Genomic DNA, 11,057 nt, shown 5'->3' on the forward strand with positions numbered 1-11,057 from the left:
TGAGCAGAGTAACCAGTATCATGTATAAGGTCTAACAATTCAACCAACCAGAAGATATATTACCAGTGTGTTAGCAGCAAGGATAAAAGAAGGCAACAAAGAATGAAGTAGAGTGTTAACTGGTAGAGAGGAGGTAGAGTGCAAGACAAAGAATAATACCAATAAGGTTGAGGAGAAGAGAGACCAATAGAGAGATTACTTGTATAGGTTACATAACTCATTTGTAACCAAACTACAACTATTGTATTATTTCAATGTAATGTATTATTATCACTAAGTTGGAGCTTGGTGTAGGGGTTAGTGCTCCTTTGGTTTGGTGCCTATAAACTATTAGGGGTGGTGCTACTTGGGTTGGTTCCCTAAATGTTGTAACCATTGTTTTCATTGTGAGGCTAGATTGGAGAAGTAGCCTCCAACAACTTTTCTCACCAAGGTTTTTTTCCATCTTGGGTATTCCTTGTATATATTGGTGTTACGTGATGTGGATTTGAGTGTATTCTTTTATTTGATCTCCTCCTTATTTCACAGGTAGGTTTGCTTGGTCTTTAGATTGTTAAGCGGTAGTCACTATTGGGATTAAAAGGCTAATAAGTGGAAACCATTGATTCACCCATCTCTCAGTGGCATCTTGTATCCAATATTTGGTATCAGAGCATAGGTTCTTGGTTAGATAAGCTTTCTCCAGGTTGGGTAGATTCTGGTCCGAGGACACAATGGTTAAATTTGAGTCAATCCATTCTCCCATGTTTGATGATTCAAACTATTCTATTTGGAGTTGTAGAATGAAAGTCTATTTGTCCTCCTTAGGGTTTGATGTTTCGATGTCAGTTGTCAATGGTCTCTCTAGTCCTATCAGTCCTCCTACTGGTCTTGAAGTAGAAAGAAGATCTATGCGCAATGTTGAAGCAATGAAGGCTGTACTCAGTGGCTTTCTAGTGATGTTTTTTCACAAGTGGATAAGTGTAAGTCAATAAAGAGCTTGTGGGATGGATTGAATAAGCTTTATGGAAATGGGCTTACCACTGCAAAACCGATTTGTGAAAGAAAGAAGATCAATAGAACAAACACATGTGCAGATGATAATGGTAGATCAATCACCTGCTGCAAAAATGATGAAGAAGAAACCCATCTCCTCATGGCTCAAGAGACAGAAAGTGAGTTGCACACATCAAAGAGGAATAACTTAGATCAATCCTACTGGCAAGATGTATTTGGTAGTGATGAAGAAGATGAAGTAGAAGTTGACCTTGAAGATGGGATGGTGAGTACACTAGAAGAGCTACAAAATGTTAGGAATGAGTTTTAAAATTATAAAAGATCTGTTCATGGAGAATGTGGCCAGATGAGAACGTGTCTTGAAGAGTCAAACTAGAACATCAACATATTGACAACTTAGTTAGAAGAAGCAAAAGGAATGGTTGATGATTTGAAATTAGTCTTGGAAGCCAACAAGAAAAGATGTGAGGAGTTGCAACTAGAAGTGGAGACAGAGGACAAAGAATGTCGGAACTTAAAAGATCAAATGGAAATTCTAAGGAAAGACCTTGCGAAGGGTCAGAATGAGCTCAAGGTAAGAATTTGGTATGATGACAATATTGATGCCTTGGACAAAATGTTGAACCAAAAAAAACATTCCAAGGATACCAGAGGATTAGGACTTGATAAAGGTGAGTGCTCCACAAGCAAAGATCTCTCTAATAAAGATATTAAGTTTGTCTCCTCAAATGGAGATAACAAGGGATAGACCTTCATAGTCAGAAATGCTACTAGGAAGAAGGTTGACCTAACTACAACCCATGAAGACATGAGGATGAAGACCGGTGTTGCAAGGAGGAACAATGTTGATCCAAAAGGAAAAGGAAAGATGAGAGAAGATAGCTTCACCATAAGTAATAACTTGAGAGGACAATCTAGAAGACCTCCAACTGATAGAAGACAAAGAGATGTTGTTGTCTACAATTCAAAACAAGTGTGGAAGAGGAAGGGATCAAATGGAAGAACTATAGAGAGTGGACTACCCAAGATCCATCCCCGAAGTAGAAGAAATGGAGAAGCCAAACCGGTAAGATATCCACATGCTTGGAAAAATAAATTTGTAAGTTATATGTCCTTCTCTGGTTACTGCATCTCTTGCAAAGGTTATAGTCATAAGGCAAGTGAGTGTGGAAAAGTGTCTAGAAATAGGAATGTAATTTGTCTAAGGTATAAAGCATATGGTCATATTATGTCAAATCTTAGAAACATGCATAGATCTTCTCATATGCATGATAGGAAGAGTCTTTTTGCTGCTCCAAGAAATATAAATTATGAATGTTATAACTGTAATGGATTTGGTCATCGAAGTCACAAGTGTAGGAGGAAGAATTTTTAGACATATGGCAGCCCTTCCACCTTCTCTTCCAACAAAAATTCAAGATATAGCCACCAAGGTCAACATGGAAGAGATGATAGAATGTATAGGAATCAACAATCGGTATGGAACCAAAGGAGAAATGTTCTTGCAAGAACAAGAAGTCTATCAATTCTGGTAGCTGGTTATAATAACATGGTTAGGAGAAGAAGCTCAAATCGGTTTAATAGGAGGTCCTCCAATAATTTATCTAGGTTGAGCATAGTATGCTTCTACAACAATGCCTTTGATCATGCTACAAAATCCTATAGAGAAAGGATGAATCAATAGAAGAAGACAAGACCTTCTCTAATGACCACAGATGAGAAAAGGAGAGAAACCAAGCAAGTATGGAGAAAGAAGCAAGTGGATATAACCATGGACTAACACTGTGCATTCAATGCACATGTAATATCTCCTAAGGCTTAAAGGAGATGCAGGACCTTAGGGGGATCTACATCTTGACCACATCTTTAATTCCCCTTATTTGGAAATGACAAATGTAAAGACAATTGATGACTAGTATAAGGGAGAAGATGAGATGGCAATGTATGCGTAGTTAGTGCCTTGGCTACACATCTATATATGTGAGATGGATCACTGCTGGTAGTGTTAATATACAAACATTAGTATCAAAAGCATTTGACACATGAAGAAATAGGTTACAGGAAGATGGAGGCTAGTGGATAAAGTGCTTCGGTAGAGATATTGGACTAGTAGAGTAAACTGATATGTGTAGTGTATTACCAGTATGGATGTTAACCGGAACTGCAAATTAGGTGAGACAATGTATGTCGAGATGATTGCAGTCACTTCGATGGCATGGAGTGATGAAATTATATCTCTGGTGATATTGGAAATGTCCTAATTGACGATGTGGTGGTCCTATACTTGACTATATATGCATTCATTAGTATGGGTTAACTGGTTTGATAGTTGACATGATGGTGTTGTGGTTTGGCATTATTTTCATATAAGATCATGTCACAAGGTGTGATGAATGTCATGGGATTGGAAGATCATTTGCAAAGAATATATACTCATCTTAATTGGTTGAAGGTATAGATGGGAGTCTCAATTTAGGACCTGACAGGAAAGGAGATGACTTGAGATCTGTGTTTTACGGGGAGTTCACAACCATATTTTCTGATTGGTATCATACATGCTTGACATAGGGGGAGATGAGGTATCTATGCTGCTACACTAGTAAGGTGAAAACCTTGGGAAGTTCTCATCAATCCTTGTTTCTAATTTCTTTTAGTGTCTATTCAATTTGTACTATTGAAATTACAATTGGATCATCGGGAGAAAGGAATACTAGTCTGTTGTACCAAAAGGACAACTTGCAAAGGAAGAAAGAAGTGCTCAAGAAACCAGTTGTGAGAAAAAAGAGGGAGAGTTACCTACACATGGGGGCAATATATTAGATTGGTATCTAATTGCTATTAAAAAATTGGTATCAGTGCGTGCATAAAAAAATGCTATCAAAGGGAAGATGATGCAGTCTGACCAATAGGTAAGTGAAATTCACTAACGCATTTTTCAATTAGTATCAAATTGGAATATACAATTGGTATCAGATTGGTATGTACACTTGGTAGTAGATAAATTTATGTTATTTGGTGTTAGAGTTCTCTATCTCCAATGCTTGTGGTATATCACCAACATTAGACACATGTCATATGTCCAAAGAGGGAGAGAAAACCAAAGAGGGAGAAGCAACCGGTGATATGTTTTGTTAGCACCCTTTGTCATTGTGTCAAAGGGGGAGAGGAAATTTGTAGTATAATGGGTGCTACATGTGTTGACATCAATGCCAAAGGGGGAGATTGTTGGCATTGTGTTGTCATTGATGCCAACTAGTAGAGGCATTATGGTGTCATTATTGTCCACCAGTAAAGATATCATCAATGTCAATTGGCAGTATGGTTAGACAATATGTAGTATGGTCAGTAAAGTCAACCGATGAGTATACAAGTTGGTGTTGGGAGAGAAGAAACTGGTGAATGATGTGTTAGGAATGTGTTGTTGCCAACTGAAAAGTATGTGACCGGTAAGCATGCAAGGTTGAGCTAATGGAGTAAGTGCAGGTAACCAGTATGCAAGATTCCCAACAACAGGACTCCCACCAGATGAAGTTTCTATCATAGGCTGAAGAGAAGACTGACAGTAAAAGTACCACCTCAGTGAGAAAGGAAGACATATAGGAAAGCTACAAGGTCTTATGTCAGTTGAAGATGTATCTGCTCACATAGAGAAATCACATTAATACCGACAGGTGACAAAGATACTCTCCCACTAGGTGATTGGCATGTTGAGTACAATGGTCTATCCACTTACACCAGGAAGGTAACTGAAGACATATTGAATGACCAATGTAGAAAATGTGGAAGCCTTTGGTATGTGAAACTAGAGATGTGCACTAGATCAATAGAGAAGGTATGAGGAGCAAGGAGTGATGAGTTTGTCACTTTGACAAACCGACTAAGAGGAGAACCTGTCAGATGAAGGAGAAGGAAAGGCTTTCCATTTGCAAACATAGATTCACTCTGAAATGAAGATATAGATTAGTGCAGGACAAATGAAGATGGATGGAATGATGATATCATGCACATTACTGGTATACATGCGAAAACATGTCAACTGGTAAACATGGTTACCAGTATGTAGGTATAAACATGTCAACCGGTAATTAGGGATACCGGTATGTAGGAAAGGGCCATGATGCAAACTAAAGCATCCAATTAGGAGAAGATGTGCATGGTAAATGCTACAGATTGACAAGGATGATGACAATTCAAGTTGATCCATCAACATAGTAGAGGAAAGCAAGTATGAAGGGTAACTGGTTAGTGTATACTGGTAAGGTGACATGTACAGGAAAGGTTAGTGAATTGATAGGTAAGCATCGATAGTGTATGATGTGGTCGGTGACAGAGTGTCCACTAACACAGGTGACTAAGTTGAGGTGGATACCAAAAGAGATTGCATGTGGAGTCAAGGTGGCGAACATGCAGTAGTAGGTAAGTTGTGCTCTTTTGGCGAGGAAGATGGTGATTGGTCGATATTAAAAATTGATTGCGAAAATTACGGATTGAAGTGCAGAGGGTTTGTGGCTTTAGGTAAAAAAAAAAGTGGATCCAAGATGCACTTATCAAGTGGATCAGAGTAGGTGGAGGAAATTACATCATGCACGATGATTGACAAATCATAGGACCGAGAAAGAAGGGTGCACATCGCCAAAAATAGAAGTTGTGTACTGGAAGGCATGATAATGGAGGTGATGTGTAGGAAGTCATCTCTAAGAAAATATCTGATCTGATTTGATATGCCTCAAGGACAATGGAAGAAACCCTAGGGCCCCAAAGTTCAAACCCAGGTTTTTGGTGCGAAAGCTTAGTTATAAATATGCAGGTCAAAGATAGAGATGATTGATGCTACCAAAAGATATTGTAGACTAAACAAAGGGGAAGATAGATGGTCAAGTGAAAATCTACACAAGATCATAGTGACCAAGTGTTGGAGAGGGATAACTGGTTGCAGGGTTTAATAAGGGTTCAACTAGTAAGGTCTGAGTAACTGATAAGTTGAAGAATGAATCGGTCAAGTGAACCTATTATGGTAGAACCAACATGAAGGAAACATAGAGTGAAGTGGTGGAGAGTGTGTGTTAGAGGAGAACTAGTAAGGCAAATAACATAGTAGGGTTAAACCAGTAATCATGGTAGCCAGTCTCATGTATAAGGTCTGACAATTCAACAAACTGACAGAGGCAGTACTAGTGTGTTAGTAGCAGGGACAAAAGAAGGCAACAAAGAATGAAGCAGAGTGTGAATCAATAGAGAGGAGGTAGAGAGGAGGTAGAGTGGAAGACAAATAATACTACTTGTAAGGCTGAGGAGAAGAGAAACCAATAGAGAGATTACTTGTAAAGGTTGCAGAACTCATTTGTAACCGGGATACAACTATTGTATTATTTCAATGTAATGTATTATTATCACTAAGTTGGATATCGATGCAGTGCTTGGTGCTCCTTTGGGTTGGTGCCTATAAACTATTAGGGGTTGGTGCCCATAAAATATCAGGGATGGTACTCCTTAGGTTGGTGCCCTAAATGTTGTAACCATTGTTTTCATTGTGAGGCTAGATTGGAGTAGTAGACTCTAGCAGCTTTTCTCACCGAGGTTTTTTTTCCATCTTGGATTTTCCTTGTATATACCAGTGCTATGTTATGTGCCTTTGAGTGTATGATTTTATTTGATCTCCTCCTTATCTCACTGGTACATTTTCATGGTATTTAGATTGTTAACTAGTAATCACTCTTGGGATTAAAAGGATAATTAGTGGAAACCATTTATTCATCTCCCCTTCCCCCCCCTCTCAGTGGCATCTTGTGTCCGACAGAGAGGGGGAGATAGAGAGGGAAAGGGGAAGAAAGGGGTGGAGAGACCTAGAGAGGGGAAATAGTGAGGAAGAAAGTGAGGGAGAGACCTAGAGAGGGGAGGGAGTGAGGAAGAAAGTGAGGTTAAAGAGGAAAAAAGATGAGGTAAGGATGGAGGGTGACATAGAGAGGGATGGGGGAATAAAGGGGGTGAGAAATTTAGAGAGGGGAGGAATAAATAAGAGGATGGATAGAAGAACAAAGAGAGAGAGAATGGGGGATTGAGGGAGAGGTAGAGATGGGGGTAAGTAACGAATGGGTGAGAGGGTGTTGTAAAGAGGAAAAGGAAGGGGGGAGAGACCAAGAGAGTGGAAGGACTAAGGAATAAAGTGAGGGAGAGACCTAGAGAAAGGATAGAGTGATGAAGAAAGTGAGGGGTAGACCTAGAGAGGGAAGGAAGTGAGGAAGAAAGTATGGTCAAGAGACCTATAGAAAGGAGTGAGGTGAGAGAGGGAAAAAGATGAGGTAAGGATGGTGGGTCGGATAGGGAGGGATGGGGGAATAAATTGAGTGAGACACTTAGACATAGGAGGGTTGGAGAGGGATGGTTGAATAAAGGGGGTGTGACACATAGAGAGGGGAGGGAGAATACAGAGGAGGGATAGAAGAACAAAGAGAGAGATATAGAGAAGGGGGGATTGAGGGAGAGGTAGAGATTGGGGTAAGTAGGGAGTGAGAGAGAGGGTGTTGTAAAGAGGAGAAGAAATGGGGGGAACTAAGAGAGAGGGAGGATTGAGGAATAAAGTGAGGAAGAGACCTAGAGAAAGGAGGGGGTGAGGAAGAAACTAAGGTCAAGAGACCTATAAACAAGATCAAGGTGAGAGAGTGAAAAAGATGAGATAAGGATGGAAGATGAGATAGAGAGAGATGGGGAAATAAAGGGAGTGAGACACTTATATATATATATACATACTTACATGAAGAGAGATTTGAGATGGGGTTTTAAGGAGGGTGGGGGAGATAGATAGGGAGAGGGAAGAAAGGGGGGAGAGACCTAGAGAATGGAGAGAGAGGAATAAAATAAGGGAAAGAGGTAGGAGAGGGAAAGAGATGCGAGTAAGGGTAGAGGGGAAGATAGAGAGAGATAGGGGAATAAAATGATTGTGAGACCTAGAGAGGGGAGGGAGAAAGAAGAGGAGGGGTATAAAAATAAAGAGAGAGAAGAGGTAAGGGGAGAGAGAGAAGAGGAGATCTAGTTCATATAAAGAGATGGACCTACAAGGGAAGTGAGATAGAGGTGGACCAAGAGGGAGATTTAACTAGAGAGATAGAATGTGAGAGGTGAGATATCTAGAGAGGGAAAGAGAGGTGAAATACATAGAAGGACAGAGAGACACGTGAGAGACCTAACTAGGGAGAGAGCTCAATGTGAGATGAATAGAGGGAGATACCTCAAGAGGTGGGTAATGGGACATGGATAAATATTTATAGAGATGGAGACAAAGGAGGGATAAGTGATAATTGAGAGGAGGGAATGAGAGATAAAACATGAGAGATAAAATAAGAAAGAGAAAGAGAGAGGGAGGGAGAGGTATATAGTGAGTTATTGAGAGACCTAGAGTGGGTATAGGTAGATAGGTGAGGGAGAGAGTTCACAAAGAAAGATAGTCTAGGGGAAAATAGGTAGGGAAAGAAGTGCAGAGGGAGGGAAAGGATTATGTGGGAGAGATATAGAGGTGACATACTTAGAGCTTAGGGAGGGATGGGTGAGAGACATATGAGGTAGAGATAGATATAGAAGGAGAGAGATAGATAATGAGACAAGAAGGGGTAGGTAATGAGGTAAAGAGGGATGGGGAGGAAAGGGTAGAGATGGGGGTGAGGAGGGAATGTGAGTTAGACTAGATGGGAGAGAGAGGTTATTTGTAAATTGAGTTCCAAACATTCAATTAAACTAATAAATAATGAAATAATCTTATACATTATTTCAATATTGAACATTTGACACTCGCTCTATTAGGTGCACACCAAATGTGGAAAATGGGCTTTTCCCATTTGGCTAGCACTAGACAAATTGAAAAATCCAAGTTTCCATATTTGGTGCATGCCAAATAGGGCAAGCGCTATAGGGTGAGCGCTATATTTGGTGCATAACAAATGATAACTCTACTTTGGGAAACACCAAACTTATGGGTTGGATGATCATTTCAAGCTAGAGATGTGTTTTTATCAAAAGTTTGAAATTTTTTGATGTATTTTTGGTAGTGCTCTCCATCAGGTTTGCGCATGTCTCAATGCAACTAAAAAATACCATAATATAATTAATCTATCTCTTATATATCCAACCATGTAATTTGTTTCACATTTTTATTTTGTTGAGGCTTCCATCTTTAGTTTCTTTTGTTAGTGTGTTGGTTTTTGATAAAAAACCAACATGTGCTATTTTGAGTATAGTTTTTTTACAAGTTCATTGAATTTTATAGCAACTTACATTATTGGAAATTAGACTCCGTTTTACCCAAATTTAAATTTTATTTTTTATTTTTTTAGTTTCCTATGATTTTAGGGGGGAGCATACTCGATTTTGTATTTTTCAAGATTTGTCCACTTAAAAAATTAGTTAAAAATCATATACTCATTAAAAAATTATCTGAAAAATATAGGATAAACTACAAGGTGTTAGATAATTTCTCACTAAAGAAATTTTAAAAATTGTACAAAAGAGTTAAGATGTTAGGGGGGCTACAACAAATGCTATGTTACATTTTTTGCATAAAAACATGACCACTTTTTGTGGCCCCATTTTTCAAGCCCTGAATCTCCACCATTTACAAAACAAATTATTAGTTTAGAAAGAAGACTCAAAGCACTCTAACTCTTTTTCTTGTTTCATCTTGAAATTTGGAATGTAACTATGTTCAATTTGTCATTGAAGTTCAGACTTTGCTGATTTTATAAAAAAAGTGGCATCTTAGGACCCCCTTTTGGTACCACAACTTGGTGTGCATATCCATAGGCTCATACATACATGATCTATCTCACATCATTACACATCCATCATAATAAAAACATGCATTTAAAATAAGTAATATCCATATAGAGTCACATACCATCATCATATAGCATAATCATAAAGAGTCATACCATCAATGCATCCCATCAAAAGACATATACCAATCATAGTAACACAACTAAATTACATAAGAATCATAAAATAATTGCATCATCATATGGTTATCATAAGGCATAATAGAACCATCATATGACATATAATACATCTAAACCATCACATAGAATCAAATGCATATAATTACTACAAGGAATCGGTCTTATCTCATATATATCATTAAAAATAATGTGTCATAATACAATGTTGTCAAAAATATCATAATGACTACAAAATCACCCTCAAGTGTCTACATTATCATACAAAAATATATTGATACAAAATGGACTACAACTATGATGACCTGTTGCCCTTAGACCCTAATGATCTTGACGGTCTATGAGCATTTAAAGGTCTTGCCCCTCTTGATCCTATAGTTGGTACTAACCTAGATGGTCCCACAAAACCTCCACTCTTTAACTTGTGCCACCTACTACGGGGCAAGTTCATAGAAAAACTCCCCACTTTTCAGCTAGCTGGCACTACCTCCTCATACAATTGTCACCAATAGGAAATCTCTTGTGCAACTCTAAAAATATAGTCCATGCTTGAGGTAACATCCCCCTGCTAAGTGTCCCATGCCCACTCAATGGCCTCCACTACCTTGTCATATCACTCAATAGCTGAATCTCACTATGTAGTCACCTTATGTACCTACTGCCTCAAGGCTACTCTCTATACACTCTATGTCTTGACCTACCCTTAGAGAATCTATATTTAGACCCTCAAGTTACAAACCTCTTCTTGATCCTATCCTGCCCATCCTTATCCTTCCTACTCCTGTCTCTTCCATCCCCATCATTTCCCCACCTCTTTCTTGTCCCTCCTCTCCTTGAGCCTATCAGGGTGCTACTAGTTGACCCTACACCTGTTTTCGCACTTGTACCCAAGGTACTTGTCTTCCCTACCCACATCTCCCTCTAGGTAGTGTAGGTGGTCGTCCTACCTCATTGCCTTCCTATTCTCCATCTCCCTTCCCCTTACTTACTCTCCTCCTCCTCCTCCAAGGTGGCCCTCCCCATCTATGTCATCCTTGATTCTTGGTGTTGGCTCTCCCAGTCCTATCAATCTAGGAAATGGATGACCTCTAAACTAAGCCTCATACTCTACAGTCATATAGA

Source organism: Cryptomeria japonica, chromosome 4 (assembly GCF_030272615.1).
Source record: "Cryptomeria japonica chromosome 4, Sugi_1.0, whole genome shotgun sequence".
NCBI classification, from domain to species: domain Eukaryota; kingdom Viridiplantae; phylum Streptophyta; class Pinopsida; order Cupressales; family Cupressaceae; genus Cryptomeria; species Cryptomeria japonica.